This window comes from Petaurus breviceps, unplaced genomic scaffold (genome assembly GCF_028583685.1).
Source record: "Petaurus breviceps papuanus isolate PSGF00001 unplaced genomic scaffold, PetGlider_PUasm1.0 90895, whole genome shotgun sequence".
NCBI classification, from domain to species: domain Eukaryota; kingdom Metazoa; phylum Chordata; class Mammalia; order Diprotodontia; family Petauridae; genus Petaurus; species Petaurus breviceps.
In genome coordinates, this window is record NW_027187372.1 from 4,344,056 (window position 1) to 4,361,713 (window position 17,658).

The window sequence follows — 17,658 nt, forward strand, 5'->3', positions numbered from 1 at the left end:
TACTAAGTGTCTGAGGCTAGATTTGAACTCAGAAAAATGAGTCTTTCTGACTCCAGGCCAATCAATCAATCAATTAATAAACATTTATTAAATGTCTTCTATGTGCCAGGCTTTATGGTAGACCCTAGGAATACTAATATGTAAGTTAAGACAGTCTCTGCATTCAAGGACCTTATATTCTCTTGGAAAGTGACTGGCAGAGACATGAATAAAATTGAACTCTGCCAAATACTCTTCTTTCTCCAGCATCTGCCCCCTCATGTATTTCCCTTTGCAACCAAGAAACAATAATTGTTTCCTCAATGTCTTTTCTCGCCCTTGCAGACTCTCATTCTTCTTGGTAGAGGCAAGAGCTACTTAGGAAGAGAGAGGGTGAGAAAGACCTCCTTTGCTGAATGAAGGTAAGAGGCAGAAATGACTATTATGCCACTATTTGTGCCCCTTTCTTTATACCCTGTTAGCTGCTGCTGTTTTAAAGCTTTCAGAGGCACAACCAGTGCGAATGAATTCTCCTTGCTGCAGTCCCCTGAGATGACCTGTGTCCCAATGGCAACTGAGAGCAATGTTCCAGCTCATCTGCTCTACTCCTTGACTCTTGCTCCCTGCTCCAGATTTAACCAAAGCATCCTGGAATGTCAATGCTTTTCAGGCCCGTGGGAGTCATCCAACTTGAGGATTCTTGACCATTTTTGTGTCATGGACCCCTTTGGCAGTCTGGTGAAGTCTATAAACCCCTTCCTGGGGTAATGTTTTTGAACTCATAAAAGAAAAAAGGGAACCAATCATATTGAATAAAGTTGTAATTTTTTCCCAAACAAGGTCATGGATCCCTGAAATCTGTCTTAGAAATGACTCTGTCCCTTTTCTGGGCATATGATAAGTAAAAAACACCATATAGTTCCTTATGAGGAGGAACTGGTCCACTAAGGGAGGGTGTCTTGTAACTCTTTCTAAGCTCAGATGCCAATTCTTCCCTTTGCTGGGATCCCTGCCAGGATGATACCATCAGTCACGGGCACTATACAGATCCCCAGAGGAGGTTATTCTCCTCTAAGGACAGAACATTCTTTAAACTTCTTGTGGACTTAGATATGAGTACTTTCTGGTCCTTTACGGTGTGAGTAAAACTGTTCTAGAGCCAGAACCTAAATGTACCCCAGGTTTAGAACCCCTGATCTAGCACAGTCCCTTTATTTTACAAATGAGGAAACTGAGGCATAGTGAATATCAGCTTAAGAATAAGGGAAGGGGTGGCTAGGTGGTACAGTGGATAGAGCACTGGCCCTGGAGTCAGAAGGACCTGAGTTAAAATCTGACCTCAGATGCTTAACACAAAAAATTATCCATGTGACCTTGGGGAAGTCACTTAACCCTAATTGCCCTATCATCCTCCTCCAAAAAAGCAAAAAAAAAAAAAGAATAAGGGAAATATTAATTCATTTATGCAATACATATTTATTGTATACCTATTATGTGTTTAATAAATACATCCTCAAAGAAACACTGTTTCTAGCACTGTGGGATTGACACAGATGTTTAAAATATATGACATGGTCTCTGCCTTCTACAGCTTTATACTCTGATAGGAAAATAAGATGCATACAAATGTAACCAGTAATTTATTTGCAATATATATTACAGAATCAATCTTTAGCCCTCTAAATAAATCACTGATATACCCAAAGAAACTAATTATTTGCAATAGAAATCAGTTATAACATAACTGTACTTTTCTATATGTAACCTTTGTGTTAGCAGTTCCTTCTTATTATGAAAGGCACTAGCATATTTTGGGGACCTCTCATTTACCCGACTCATTTCCTCCATCCAAGAAGAGCTTGATAATTTCAGTATCTGGTCTAAACCCAAGGGCATCCATCTTCTCATTAATCTCACTAAACTAACCCAGTTACTTCCTGTCTGGGGGAAACTGGTCCTCCCTCTAAGCCTGGCCACCCACTCTCCATTACAAGGTCATTTGCTAATGAGGTATTTACATATAGAACAGCTTTACTTCCACAGCAAAGCCAGAAAGGTCTTACATATGAGCTCAAATACTCAATGTTTGAAGAAGGATAACTCCCTTCCATCCGTTAAGGATCTGTAGGGTACCCATGACTGACAGTACTGTCCTGGCTGGGGGCCTAGCAAGAAAAAAGACCAGCATGTGAGCTCATAAGGAGTCACAATAGACATTCCTTAAGTGGGCCAGTGCCTCCCCAAGAGGATCTGCACAATTAAAAAAAAAGCTTACATTATTACCTTGAGTGCTGTTATGGGAATGTGAATTTAAGATCTTCCCTGCCCCTAGGCCCTTTGATAAGCTTAAGTGTACCTGGAGCCTGTGACATGAGGCTTGTTTTTCAAGAGATACTTTGTGATTGGGCAGTGGGTCAAGAGAGTTGTGACATTCTCTGAGCCAGGAGAAGGCTATATAAACCCTGATGTGAGGCTTTGTTTTGGGGCTCACTTTGAGAAGTGTTGTGTGATTTGACCAGATAAGACTCTGGGCAACTGTTGAGAACCCCCTGGCTTTGAAAACCCAGATGCTGATGCTTCTCTCTCTGGTATGGATGTAATGGTCAGACAGTTGGAGGCCTGTCTGCTTGAAATGTTTCTCTGTCTTCTTGTAACTTCTGCTTGTAACCTGTCTGTATACTCTGAAGTTTGGGGTGCTGACTTTTCCCCCCTGAACTAGGTAAATGATATGTTTGATTGATTAAAGCAAGATTGTTAACCCATTTTGAGTTGCTTTCCTTTAGAAAAGCAGATCTAAGAACCTGTGTTGGCAGCCACCCTGGGGATGCTGGGTACTTGCTGCTACAAGTGGGGCCCTAGCAAGGGGAAGGAATAATATCTAAGATATATCTCATGAGGTCTGTGACATTGGATGGGGGAAAAATTACATCTTTATTTCAACATAATTGAAATTTATTCCTTTACAATCCTATGTATTTTATTTTATGCATTTAAAAATATTCATTTGAGACAGGATTCATAGGATTTCACCAGTCTACCAAAGGGGTCCATGACACAAAAAAATGCTTAGGAATCCCTGAACTGGATGACTCCAAAGGCCCTGACAAGCATCAACATTCCATGATGCTTTAATAAAACCTGGAGCAGGAAGCAAAACTTGGGGTAGCAGAGAAGGACTGGAACATTGCATGGGCAGGGGTGATCTTGGGACTCTAACAAGGAGCATCAATTCCTGTTGATCAAGCCTCTGGAAGTTGAAAGGCATAAATAATAGTATAATACATTTAGGTTCTGATTAGTGCTAATAATGAATCCTCTGAAGGGGTTACATGTATTTGGATTCTCACTCTTCCAAGTTATAATGAAATAAAATATGGTTATTGGTTCTACCCCAGTGGAAATATTCAGTGTGAATTCAAATAATGGGACCACTTCAGAGGGTTCATTATTAGCATCAGTCGGGATCTAGTGGTCATCATTTCTGCCTCTTTCTTTCATTCATTGAATGAGGTCTTACACAAACACTTCCATTCTTCTTGAGTAGTAGCAACATTCTTTCCTACCAAAGAGATTTTTAATTCTAATTACTAAATCCTAGTAGATGCAAAGGACATGTTCTTTAAGAAGAAGAAGAATGTCAAGGCTAGAGAGTCAGACCGAGTGACCCTTTAAGGGAGAGACGGTTCCCTTGTCTGGGGCATAAGTCTGCTCAGAGTTCTAAGGAAAACAGTTTTAATCAAATGAGGTAATAATTGTAAAACACTTACCATAGTGCCTGGCACATAGTAAGCTTTATATGTGTTAGTTATTATTATTACTTAGAATTCTACAAATGTGACAAACTCTAATATATATATATATATATATATATATATATATATATATATATATGTATACATACATAGGTATATTTTGGAAGGGGCAAGCAAGGCGATTGAGGTTAAGTGACTTGCCCAAGGTCACACAGCTAGTTAAGTGTCAAGTGTCTGAGGCTGGATTTAAACCCAGTTCCTCCTGATTCCAGGGCCGGTGACCTCTTCACTGCGCCACCTAGCTGCCCCCAAACTCTAATATATTGGAGCAATGTAGACATCAGAAGTGTTCTATAACTATAAGACAACTGTAATTTATCCCATTATGGTTAGAAGATGAGAATTTGGTTATTAACTAAGGTGGAGGCGTGCAGTCATTCACAGAAAGAACTCGGAGTCTGAACCCAGAAAGATGAGGGCAGAGAGGAAGAGGTAGCAAGACAGATTTCAGAACTGTATCAGCTAAGCTGGAAACTGAAAGTGATGAATGCTATAGATACTGCTGAGCAGTCTATCCATATGAGCAGAGAATCGTTGAAGTCATCCTGCGAATTGACTGGGATGTCCTGCCCATCAAAGAGTCGGTCAAATACAGTGTGAGTGGATCAGATCAGCTTAGTAAAGGCAGCATCTGCTCAACACAGAAGCTATGGTCATCAGGAGACTTTTATGGACAGTTCCTGAAACAGAAAGAGGATACTGAAGTTGACAGTTCCAGACTTTAGAGTTACTCTAAGCACATTGGCTTTCCAAATGGCACCTAAGTGGTGTAGTGGATAAGGTTTGGGGTCTGAAGTCAAGATTACCTGTGTTCAAATCCAGCTTCAGATACTTACTTGCTCTATGAACCTGGGCAAGTCACTTAGCCTCTATTTGCCTCAGTTTCCTCAACTGTAAAATTGGGATAATAACAGCACCTACCTCATAGGGTTGTTGTGTGGGTCAAATGAGATAATCTTTGTAAAAAAATCACTTAACAAAGAGCTTGACACAAAGGCACTAATATGAATATTTATTTGCTTCCCCTTCCCCAGTTCTTAGAGGTATTCACCAAATATCTTGATAGTAGCTGCTTCTGGTATGCAAGGCAGGCATGCAATCTCAGGCATTTTTCCTTTTCCCATCATTCCTTTTTGGGACAGGTTTAGAAGGAAGTTCATCTCCCTGAGGGGCAAAGTTGAGTGTTTTAGATAAAGGGAAAGTCAAGGTCCTGAGGTAGGAGTTGGGAATAACTGGTACTAGCCATTTGAGGATGGGGGCCAACCAGAAAGTAATAATTAGCTCTTCTCCTCAGTCTAATGTCTTCTGCCTTCACACATGCTACTCAAGGCATGCCACTACCATTGCTAATCACTGGGACTTTTCCAGTCTTCCTTATCCAGTCTCTTATGCTATGTAGGAGTTCTTTTTACAGCCTTGTTATCTAGCCTCTGTACACTTCCAGTAATGCTAAACTCACTATTTTTTTTGCCAGTTCATTCCATTTGTAGACAGTCCCACCTGTTAGAAAAAAAATTCCTTATATGGAAATGAAATCTGCTTCCTTGTAACTTTCTCTCATTGATCCTAGCTCTGCCCTCTGGAGCTACACAGATTAAATGTAATCCATGTTCCATATGTTCCCCAAATACAACTTAAAAATCTGTTTTAGAATCGGGTTTGGTGCAGTCAAGGAGCTAGTCAGAGACAGCAGATGGTACAAGTTTTGTGAGAAATCAAATCTTTCAAAATCTCTTCCATTTGAAGCATTAACAGACAATCTTACCAGAGTTGCTGGGAGTTGCTGAGGACCTTATTAACTGGAATAGCTGCCAAAAATTAATGCACAGGCCACTTAGCACTTCTGAATGAGAGCCCACAAGCATCTATAGGTCAGGTAAGACTAGGCCATATTGAAGATGTGGAGAAGGTGGGTCTGCTTCAGGTGAGGTGCCTGTAGGATATTGGAGTCATTGGATTATGTTGCAATAAATGATTGTCAGGGTTGGGAAAGAATAAATTCTCAAGAATATGGTCTTGCTATCCTTGTTTTATTGGTACCATAATATTTAATTCCATTAAGATACCACAGTTTGTTAATTCGTTTTCTGATAGGAGGACATAGAGATTGCTGTCCATTTTTGCAACATTTTACAATAAATTTTATTGACATCATTTGTTTTTAAATGACTTAGATTTCACCCAGCTTCTCCTTTCCAGAGACTCATTCATGCTTAAGAAAAAGAATAAAATAAAATAACAAAGAGAAATAAGAGGAAAACCATTAGCAAAATTAATCAATCCATTGAAGAAATCTGATGTAATACACCATGTTTCATACCTGATCTCTACAAAGTATCTAGACAAGTGTCATCTCATTCGCTTTTCTTGGGTTGCCAAACTTGTCCTTTTCCTGTTCATTCTTGTTCATTATTTCTTATAGCACAGTAGAGTTCCATGCCATTCCTGGACCATGATTTGTTTAGCCATTTCCCAATCAATGGGGTATTTTGTTTTCATCTCTTTGCTGTTACAAAGGGTACTGCTATCTTTATTTTGGGGAATATAGGGCCTTTCTTTTCTTCTTTTACTGACACACACACACACACACACACACATATAATCATTGGAATCTGTTAGTCAGAGTATGGACATTATAGTCACTTGTTTTCCATAACTCTAAATTGCTTGCCAGAATGATTAGACCAATTTACAGCTCCACCAACAATGCATTGGTGTGTCTTTCTTTCTTTTTTTATACTTCTGTTATATCAATGTTTTTTTTACATTACATACATTTACAGATTACTCTCACTTCATGAAAGGTCTCATGACCTTATCTGTTAGTTCACGCAACAGTCACATCTCTATCAACCCCCACCTCTCTATTATTTTTAATGAATAAAAATCTATTTTCTCTTCCCACCTCATATGTCAGTTTTAAAAAAAAGAAAGTAAAGAAAGAAAATGTCTTACAACAGATATGCACAATCAAGCAAAATGTTATTGCATACAACTCTATGTAACATATTCAATGGCTATATACAAAAATATAATGTGTCTACCTCCACAACCTACATCAATCACCTCTCTGTAATGAATAGTGTGGTTCATCATTGCTCCTCTGGAATCATGAATGATTATTGTCTCAATCATAGTTCTTACAGCTTTCATATTGTTGTCAAATAAATTGTACTCTGGATTCTACTCATTTCATTCTTCAGTAATTTGTAAAAGCCCTCAAAATCATTGATTTTTATAATATTGATGTTATAGTATAAAAAAATAAATAAATTTGGCAACCCAGTTTTGATCGTTTTAGGATTGCTGTTCTTTCCACTTACATCATTGTAGTCATTCTGTATGTTTTTTTCCTGACTCAGCTTACTTCATTTTGTATTAGTATATGTAAGTTTTTCCATGTTTCTCTGTATTCATTACATTTGTCATTCCTTATAGCACAGTAATATTCCATTACATTCATGTGCCATCATTTGTTAGGCCATTGCCCAATTGATGGGCATCTATTTTAGTTCCAATTCTTTGCTATACCATAAAGGGCATTCTTAAAAGAAAAGAGTAATTAATCTAAACACAGGCTTCCATATAGTAGCATCTTATCATTAATAGCAAAAATTGTTACAGATCTAACATAGAAAGGAATAGCATACTTACCGCTTACAATAAAGATGGAAGGAGGGAGGGAAGGAAGGATGCCTCTCTTTTTCCTAATATTCCTTTTTTCCCCTTTTTCCCTCCTCCCACCAAAAGAGGGAGATCTTTGGACTGGTAGGAGAGAGATCTGGCTGAACTAGAAATGCTCAGCTTAAGGTTACTGGGGTGAATTGAGGAGAAACTAGGTTGTAGCTTTCCAAACTAACCCTGATATCTGAATTTGAATATCACTATATCAGCTGTCACAAGGGCCCTTTTCAAAATCACAAGGTAAACCATATTCGTCTTTGGTGATCTTCCATTTCTTTTCTGAACCTTCTTTTAATCCCTATTTCCTCTCGTCTTTCCACCCCCAACCTCCAAACACCTAGAATTCTCACATAATCACCTGGCTCTCCAAAACTGCACTCCATATAGGCCTTTCCTCCAAAATTCTTCATTATTCACTATTCCCAAAGAAAAGTCACATTCATTTTCTGAGTAATTGTCTAGGTATAAGTATGATATTTTAACCTGGATCTGTTATTTCATTAGTGTAGGGAGCTTCCAGTATGGAAATTTTCCATATCAATTCAGACTAGCAATTCTTTAACTTTCAGTCTTTGAAAGCTGCCTGAAACTGAGGAATTAAATTGCTTGGCCAGAGTCCCACAACTAATACATATCAGAGACAAGATTTGAACACAGATTTTCCTGCCTCTAAAGCCAGCCTTCCTACTGCTCTGCCAGGTTGCTTAATAGAGACTGACTATCTGTCTAAATTAAGTCACATTAAGGTATGAATAAGATAACCCTTCCAGGTAGCATTTTATTTTTAGAGCTTGCAACCCCAAGGCATCTCTGAATAGTTCAATGTATAGAAGAGACATTGCTAAGAGGACTGAGGCAACCTATTATTTTGTGTGCTATGTTTCTCCAAGACATATACTTATAAAAAGATAACAGTTATTTGGTACATTATGTGCTTCTTTTTCATGAGAAAAAGTTTCATTCTATGTACTGCCAAAATGAACACCAAATTTGTTCCACTGTGATCTGGGGGATTTCATTGTGTTATAGGAAATATAGGATCTTATAGTTGGAAGGGGCCTTGGTTCAAATATCTAATTTTTGCAATGTGGAAACAGAGGCAGGAGATGATGAGGGATTTGCTCAAGATCAATCAGAAAAGGAACTTCAGAATCGAAGAGTACTTTAAGAGAAACCCACTACCAGCCAAAGAGGCCCTTTCTACTTTGGCATAGCTCTAATTGGGAGTTTTCCCTTACATTCATCCCAAATCTGCATCTTCTACCTATGATTCCCTGCTCTGCCCTCTAGAACCAGCCAGAACAAATCTAAGACCTCTTTCACATGACAGCCTTCCAAACACTTGAAGATGTTCTCCATCTCCCAAGCCCCAACTAAGTCTTCTCTTCTCCAGTCTTAAATCCCTAGGTCTTCTGCCTGATCTTCAAATAGTATGGTGTTGCTTTCACCATGGTAAAGCAAGTGAAAGGGTGGAGATTAGTGTGTCTTGGGGCAGTTAGGGAATAAAAACAAACAAATAAATAAGTACATAATAGATTATATATCATATTCTAATATTATAGATAGTATATTTAAATAATATAACTAAGAATAAATAAGATTAAAAAATAAAATCTGAAAAAAAACCTTTTAGTAAAGTAATTCCTCTACTGAGTGAGGAGAGCAGAACCAGGAGAACTTTGTATACAATTACAGACACATCTATCTGTGATGACTAATTTAGATAGACTGGGCTCCTCTCATCAATGCAAGGTTATAAGACAACTCCAAAAGAATCGTGATGGAAAGGGAGATCCACATCCAGAGAAAAGAACTACAAAGTTTGAATGCAGATTGAAGCAAACTACTTACTCTCTCTCTCTTTTGGTTTTGTTTTGTTCCTTCTTTCTCGTTGTTCCACGCGGCTAGTTTTGTGTTAAGTGTCTGAGGTCAGATTTGAACTCAGGTCCTCCTGACTCCAGGTCCGGTGCTCTATTCACTGTACCACCTAGCCACCCCTACATTGTTGACCCATATTGAGTCTACTAAGACCCACTGATCTTTTTCAAATATACTTTTGTTTATTCACACCTCACCTATCTTGTATTTTGAAGTCGCTTCTCTGAACCCAAGTATAAGACTTGTTCCTTATTAAATTTTAACTTTATTAGATGTGGCCCATGGTTCTAGCTTATTGAGATCTTTTTGGATCCTGACTGTGTAATCCAACATGTTAGTTACTCCTCTTAGTTTTGTGTCAGCTGAAAATTTAATAAGAATGTCATCTATGACTTCATCCAAGTCATTTGTAAAAAATGATAAGCAAAATGACTGAAGAGAGATTCTTGATTTAAGAATTTTTCCAAGTTAACATTAACAAATTAATGACTACTCTTTGAGTTCATCCATTCAATCAGTTCCACAACTAGTTTACTATATTATAAACTCTTGTATCATTCTATTTTCCCCAAAAGAATAGCATCAGGTAAAATCTTCAACATATCTTTGATCTGCTACACCCCTAACCCCTGCCAGGCAGTTTAACATCCCTATCAGAAAAAGAAATGAGGTCAACCTGGCACAACCAGGTGTCAATGAAATGAAGTCACGCTTCTCTTTGTGATTATTTTTTCCCTTTCTAGATGGCAATAGTTTGTTGTTGAACTTTCCCAGGAATAGAAGTCAAGCTCACTGACGTAGAGTTTCCAGATTTCACCTTTTCTGAAAACCCAGACAATATCTTCCCAATCTCCAATCTTGTAATACCTCTCACATTTTTGATGATCTTGAAAAGATCACTGCTGGTACTTTCAGTGGCCTACAATGTGATTCATCCAGATCTAGTGATGAACTCATCAAGGGCAGCTGGCTGCTCCCTTACTCACTATTTATGTTGGATTTTCAGTTCCCCAGCAGATATTTTTTAATCTTCTCCTTCATAGTTCAAAGATAATTCTTCTTGGCAGAGAAAATAGGTGCAAAATGAAAGTTGAGAGACTCTACATTCTCTTTGTTGGCCACCATCATCATCCCATCCACCTCAATCAGTATTCCAATACTTTTGATCTTCTTCTTTTCCTAATATATCAATCCCCATCCCTTGCCTTTTCTGTTCCCCTTAGCTTTCCTTGTCAGTTTCAGTTGATTTTGAGTGTTAGTATTTCATGACTATACTGTACTTTCTGGCTCATCCTCCATTACTTGCCCATATTTCCATTATATATAATATATATTTCCATTATATGTGATACATATTTCCATTACATATACATCTATGTAGTATATACACACATATGTATGTGTATGTATATATGTGTATATATCTTTTTAGAAAACATTTACCTGATTAATTTTATCTTTGATACATTGATCACTTCTCAATAAAAATAACTCCCTTCTTACCCACCCTCTCCCACCCCACCCCATCTTCCAATTAAAAAAAAAATAAGAAAAATAACACATTTTATTAGTTGGGATTGGCATGTACTAAGTTAGTCTGTGAAGTTAGTAGAAACATGTGACCCTGGGCAAGTCACTTCATCCTGTTGGCCTTAGTTTCCTCATCAGTTAAAAAAAAGCAATATATTGCTTTTATAGCAATATGTATATGTTAGCTATTTCTACTAATGCTACTGCTGCTGCTGCTAGATTGTAAAGTCCTTGAGAGCAGAAACTATTTTTCTGAAGATTATACTCTCTGCCCCCAGCATCTAGTTCAGTGTCTTCTAAATATAAGGCTTTTACTAAATATTAATTACATTGAATTGAATCATGCCATTTCTGCAAAGTGTACTTTTTAGATAATGCTTTTTCATGGTATGAATGGTTACTCTAGACATAAACACAATGCAGCACACACACACACACACACACACACATGCACACACTTCCAAGTTTCTGAATAGTCAAAGCATGGATTTAAATTCAAGGGATTATCTGGAGCATGAAATGTTTTTTTACAAAAAAAAAAAAAAGACTGAACCACTTTGTGATTTCATTGGTATGAATTATTTCATTGGTATTACTCCTGAAGAACTTCTCTCTGTTTATGCAAATCATGACCTGCTCTGCAACTTCTCATTTTAGAAAACAGTGAATACCCAGAGGCTAAGTGACTTGTCCAGGGTCACAGAGCCAGTATGTGTCAAAAGTAAGACTCAGCTAGGTACTGCTGATAGAGTGAAAGAGTGCCAGTCCTGGAGTCAGGAAGGGCTGAGTTCAAATTTGGTTTTAGACACTTGCTAGTTGTATGACCCTGGGCAAGTCCCTTCATCCTGTTTACCTCAGTTTCCTCACCTGTAAAATGATCTGGAGAAGGAAATGGCAAACCATTTCAGAATCTTTAACAAGAAAATTCTTAATGGGGTCACAAAGAGTTAGACATGACTGAAATGACCAAATAACCACAAAAACCCAAACATAGGTCTTTCTGACTTCAAGCAGGAAATTGCAGGATGGTAAATAATCTTTAGAGATGTGTTTTTTTTTCCATTTCCTCTCATAGTCAGATAGAAATCTAGTCATTTTGAATGACCTTCAAATATTTAACCCCCACATTTCCTTCAGTATACTCTTCCTGAGATGTAAAAATGCCACGGTTAGGGAAATCTTCCTTATATGGAACCCAAATCTTTCCTGATTCAGAAGAGGCACATGCTTCCTTGCTCTATGAAAGATGGTGTTTAAGAGTAGACTATCACACTGTCACACAGACATCTGGGTGGCCTAATAGAGAGAGTGATAGGCTTGGAGTCAAGAAGATCTGAGTTCAATTAAGCTTCACACTTACTGACCTATGTGGCCTTGGGCAGGACATTTAATCTCCATTTGCCTCAGTTTCCTCGACCATAAAATGGGCATAATAATAACAGCCACCTCTCAAGGTTATTGTGAGGATTAAGTGAGATAACATTTATAAAGGATTTAGCACAGTTCCTGGCAAATAGTAAGCATTTAATATATGCTTATTACTTTCCTTTAAGTGATCCTCCCACTCAAAGTATCCCAAAGAGATCATGAAAATGAGAAAAAGACCCACATGTACAAAAATATTTATGGTAGCTTTTTTCATGGTGGTCAAGAATTGGAAATTGAGGGGATGCCTATCAGTTGGTGAATGGCTGAACAAGTTGTAGCATATGAATGTAAAGGAATACTATTGTTCCATAAGACATGATGGGCTTTAGAAAAACCTGGAAAGACTTAAATGAACGGATGCTGAGTAAAGTGAGCACAATCAGGAGAACATTGTATACAGTAACAGCAACATTGTAAAATGATAAACTTTGATAGACTTAACTCTTCTCATCAATACAGGGATCTAAGACAATTGCAAAAGATTCATGATGGAAAATGCCATCCACATCCAGAGAAAGGCCTGTGGAGTCTGAATGCAGATTGAAGCATATTAGTTTCTCTCTCTCTCTCTCTTTTATGTTTCTTCTTTTTCATGGTTTCTTCCGTTGGTTCTAATTCTTTTTTTTAATCTTTTTTTTATTCTTTTATTTTTTAGTTTACATCATTCATTTCCACAAGATTTTGAGTTAAAATTTTCTCCCCATTTTCCCCCTATCCACCACCCCAAAACAGTGATCCCATTGAATATCCTCTCCCCAAATCTGCTTTTTCCCATATCTTCCCCTGTACCCCCTCTGACTTTCCAGTATGGCACGCTGGATCTCTATACCCCAGTGCCTGTATGTCTTATTTCCCAGTTACATGTAAAATAATAATAATAATAATATATATATATATACATATAATAAACATTTAATTTTAAACCTTTGAATTCCAGATTCTTTCCTTACCTCCCTCGTCACCCACTCTTACTGGGAAAATAAGCAATTCAATATAGATTATACATGTGTAGCTATGCAAAACATTTCCATAGTGGATATATTGTGAAAGACTGACTATATTTCCCTCCATTCTATCCCACCCCACGTGTTCTATTCTCTACTCTTATCCTGTCCCTTTTCAAAAGTGGGTGCTTTCAACTTCCCTCCCCCCCCCAGCCTGACCTCCCTTCCATCATTCTCCCTCTCATCCCCTTCCCCCCTACTCTCCTATAGGGTAAGATACGCTATTTAGTATGTATGCCATTCCCTCCCTAAGCCAAATTCATTGAGAATAAGGATGACTCATTCCCTTTTGCCTTCCTGATCTTCCCCTCCATTGTAACAGTATTCCCTTGCCTCTTCTATATGAGATAATTTACCCCATTCTATCTTACCCAACTCCTCTCATTATACTCCTCTTTCACCTCTTAATTTCACTTTTTAAGTATCATCTCTTCCTATTTAACTGGTCCTGTGCCCTCTGTCTATGTATACCTATTCATATATATATATATACATTTCTATTCCCTTCAACTATTCTCATACTGAGAAAAGTTTCATAAGTTACAATTATTGTTTTTCCATGTAGGATTGTAAATAGTTCAACTTTGATAAGTTCCTTATGATTTCTTTTCTCTGTTTACCTTTTCATGCTTCTCTTGCTTCTTGTATCTGAATGTCAAATTTTCTATTCAATTCTGTTTTTTTTCATCAAGAATGCTTGAAAGTCCTCTATTCCATTGAATGACCATGTTTTCCCCTGAAACATGATACTCAGTTTTGCTGGGTAGGTGATCCTTGCAGCTCCTTTGAGCCTCTAGAATGTCATATTCCAAGCCCTTTGATCCCTCAGTGTAGAAGCTGCCAGACCCTGTGTTATCCTGATTGTGTTTCCATATCATTCAAATTCTTTCTTCCTGGCTGCTTGTAATATTTTCTCCTTGATCTGGGAACTCCAGAACCTGGCTATAATATTCTTAAGAGTTTTCTTTTTGGCATCTTTTTCAGGAGGTGATCAGTGGACTCTTTCAACCTCTATTTTGCCCTCTGGTTCTAAAACATCAGGGCAATTTTCCTTGAGAATTTCTTGAAGGATGATTTCTAGGTTCTTTTTTTTATCATGGCTTTCAGGTAGTCCAATAATTTTTAAATTATCTCTCCTGTATCTATTTTCCAAGTCAATGGTTTTTCCAATGAGATATTTCACACAGCCTTCTATTTTTTCATTTGTTTGGATCTGTTTAATAGTATCTTGATTTCTCATAAAGTCACTAGCTTCCATTTGCTCCTATCTAATTCTGAAGGAGTAATTCTCTTCAGTGAGCTTTTGAGATTCTTTTTTCCATCTGGCAAATTCAGCTTTTGAAGGCATTCTTCTCTTCATTGGCTTTTTGAGCCTCTTTTGCCATTTGAGTTAGTCTATTTTTAAGGTGTTATTTTCTTCAGTCAGGTTGATGACTCTCATTTTGTAATTTTCTTGCATCATTCTCATTTCTCTTCCCAATTTTTCCTCCACTCCTCTTATTTGATTTTCAAAATTCTTCTTAAGCTCTTCTGTGGCCTGTAAGCAGCTTATTCTTTTCTTGGAAGCTTCTGGTGCAGGGTTTCTGACTTCATTGTCTTCCTCCTGTTTCATGCTTTGATCCTTTTTGTCCCCAAAAAAGGAATCCAAAGTTGTACCACTGTGCTTGCCTTGCTTCCTTTGCTTGCTCACGTTGCCACTCAATTACTTGACTTTTGAGCTTTTTGCCAACAGTAGAACTCTGCTACCAGAGGGGGGAGCTTTGTCCCAAATTGCTGGGGTTTTCTCAGCTGCTGGAACTATTAGTTGACTGTCCTCTCAGAAGCCTCCACATGCTATGGCACACTGGTCACACACCCCAAGACCTCCACGCTAGACAGTGATCCAGATCCAAGCAGGTTAAAGCAAGAGCAGTTACCCCTCAGACTGGTTGCTTGGTTCCCCTACAATCTGCAGGTCCAGAGCTCTGAAGCAACCACATGGCAGTGGCTGCATGTCCACTAAGCTTTGAGGGCAAAGGCCGGACCATACTCCAGAACTCCCAGGTCCCAAAGTCCACACTGCACTGGCCTCTCACTTTGTCCTTAGAACCTATGGGTTGATAATTCTGGAAACTACCACAGCTGCTGGTGATCTGAAATCCCTCCAGCCAGTGGCTGGTTGTGGCCACCCTGCGGCTAAAACCTTGGGCTTACGTGGGGTGGGCTCAGCTCCCAACAGGCTGCATTGGCCGCATCCTGCCAGCCTGCTGGTCTGTCTTCAGTGGGAGGTTAGCTTCTCTATGTCATTTTGTGGGTTCTGTAGCTCCAAAGTTTGTTTAGAGTAATTTTTTACATTAATTGGAGGAGGTAGAATCGGGAGCCCTGCAGAAGTCCTGTTTCTTGGTTCTAATTCTTCTTTATAACATGAGTAATGTGGAAATATGTTTAATATGATTGTATATGTATAGCCTATATCAGATTGCACACCGTCTTGGGGAGAGGGAGAAAATTTAGAACTTAAAATCTCATAGAAGTGAATGATGACAACTAAAAACAAATAAATTTTTTTAAAAAGAACATAAATTATTCTGTCCCTGTCATTAATCCATCCCCCTTTCATGAACAAATAGAAAGAACAAATATGAAAAAAACAAATATCCACATTGGCTATGCCATTAATGATTTAATGGGAATTTGGACAAATTATTGTTACCCTGAAGACCAGGGAGTCTTTACTTTTGGAGAAGGGATGAGGGAGAGGAGGTGAGAAGGGAATAGCAATGGCAAAGCAAGGAATTCTATGTCCTCTGTGTCCTAAAGACCCTAGGAACCCCAGTCCCAGAAGAGTTGTTTCTCAGAAAGACTGCCTGGCATCATGGAAATAAGTCTGGCATATTCAGAGGAGTAAGTTCAACCCCTTGTCCACAGGGACCTCAATGAAGGACATCATCAAACACTGGTATTGATTTCACTTAAGTGGTTTAAAAAAAAGTTTGATAGCAGATGAAGTTTAACTGGAAATATATTATTCAAAGCCAAACCCCAGTGTTCCCATGGAAGTCATATTTTGAATCTGTATGGGTATTTCTGTTCCACCAATGTGCAGACGCGGAAAGAGGAAAAAAAATTGAAAGAGAAATGAACCAGATTGATACTGCTGCTTTACTGCAGGGAAATCATCATGACTCAGGATGCAGGAATGGTCTTTTATTCTCTGCACTAGGAGGCAGGGAGAAACAAAGTTGTGTGTGTGTGTGTGTGTATGTGAGAGAGAGAGAGAGAGAGAGACAGAGACAGACAGACAGACAGAGACAGACAGACACAGAGACACACACACAGAGATAGATGGTATCTGGAAGTCCTCAGTTCAAATCTAGCCTTAGACATTTACCACCTATGCCACTCTGGGCAAATCACTTAGTCTTTGTTTCCTCTTCTGTAAAATGGAGATAATAATAGCATCCATCCCTATGGTTGTTGTGAAGCCAAAATAAACTATTTGTATTGTAGCACATTTTGCAAACCTTTAAGTGCTATATAAATGCTAGTTATTATTATCATAATGGAGTCAACAAGAAATCATTACACTTTATTGAGTAGAGAAGCAATACAGTTAGACCTCTGCTTTAGGGAAGTGTTATTATCACCACTTTTGCATATGAGGAAACTGGGGTACAAAGGGCCTAAGCGATTTGCCTATGAACATATAGCTAGTAAGTGTCAGAGGCAAACTTTAGACCCATGTCTCACTAGATTCTTGGTCCAGTGCTATTTCTCCTCAACTACATTTACACAGAAGTAAGTACTGGTAGAAACCAAGCTATGCCATCGGATCACAGGCACTGTTATACTCCAAAACAAGAGCCACTTGTAGATCGAAAATGGAGTTATTGCTCCTTTATCTCATGGCTTCAGGCAAAAGTTAAATACTGGTGTGGCTCCTACTGAATAAGTCAATACCATTGAGTTTTACTTCACAAGCCTGGTAACCACATGGTCAACTGTTTCCATCAGAGGGGAAGTTGAGTTAGGGAAACTTACTTCCTTAAACAAGTATCAGGTGAGCCTTCAATCATTCATTCAATCAGCAAGCATTTATTAAGCACCTACTACTTGCCAGACATATAGGATAGGTTCTGGGGGTAAAATGATGAAGTTGAAATAGTCCTAGCTCTCAAGGAGTTTACTATTAGAGGCAACCATATGTAGAGATATAGGTGTATTCAAAATATAGATAACATCAATACAAAGCAATTCCTATGGGAAAGAGGAAGCACTAACAGCACTAACAGAAGAACTTTCTGGAGGTGGCATTTGAGCTGAGTCTTAAAAGAAACTAGGAATGCTAAAAGGCAGTGGTAAAA

General features: G+C 38.3%; 1 long non-coding RNA gene across 1 annotated transcript in view; it reads left to right on the plus strand.

Annotated features, from left to right (window-relative positions):
• Positions 1-323: 323 nt before the first annotated feature.
• LOC138150860 (uncharacterized) overlaps positions 324-17,658 on the plus strand; it is a 79,370-nt gene continuing 62,035 nt past the window's right edge. Inside the window, exon 1 of the long non-coding RNA XR_011165671.1 lies at positions 324-401. This is a non-coding gene — a long non-coding RNA (uncharacterized lncRNA). The remainder of the gene's footprint in view (positions 402-17,658) is intronic.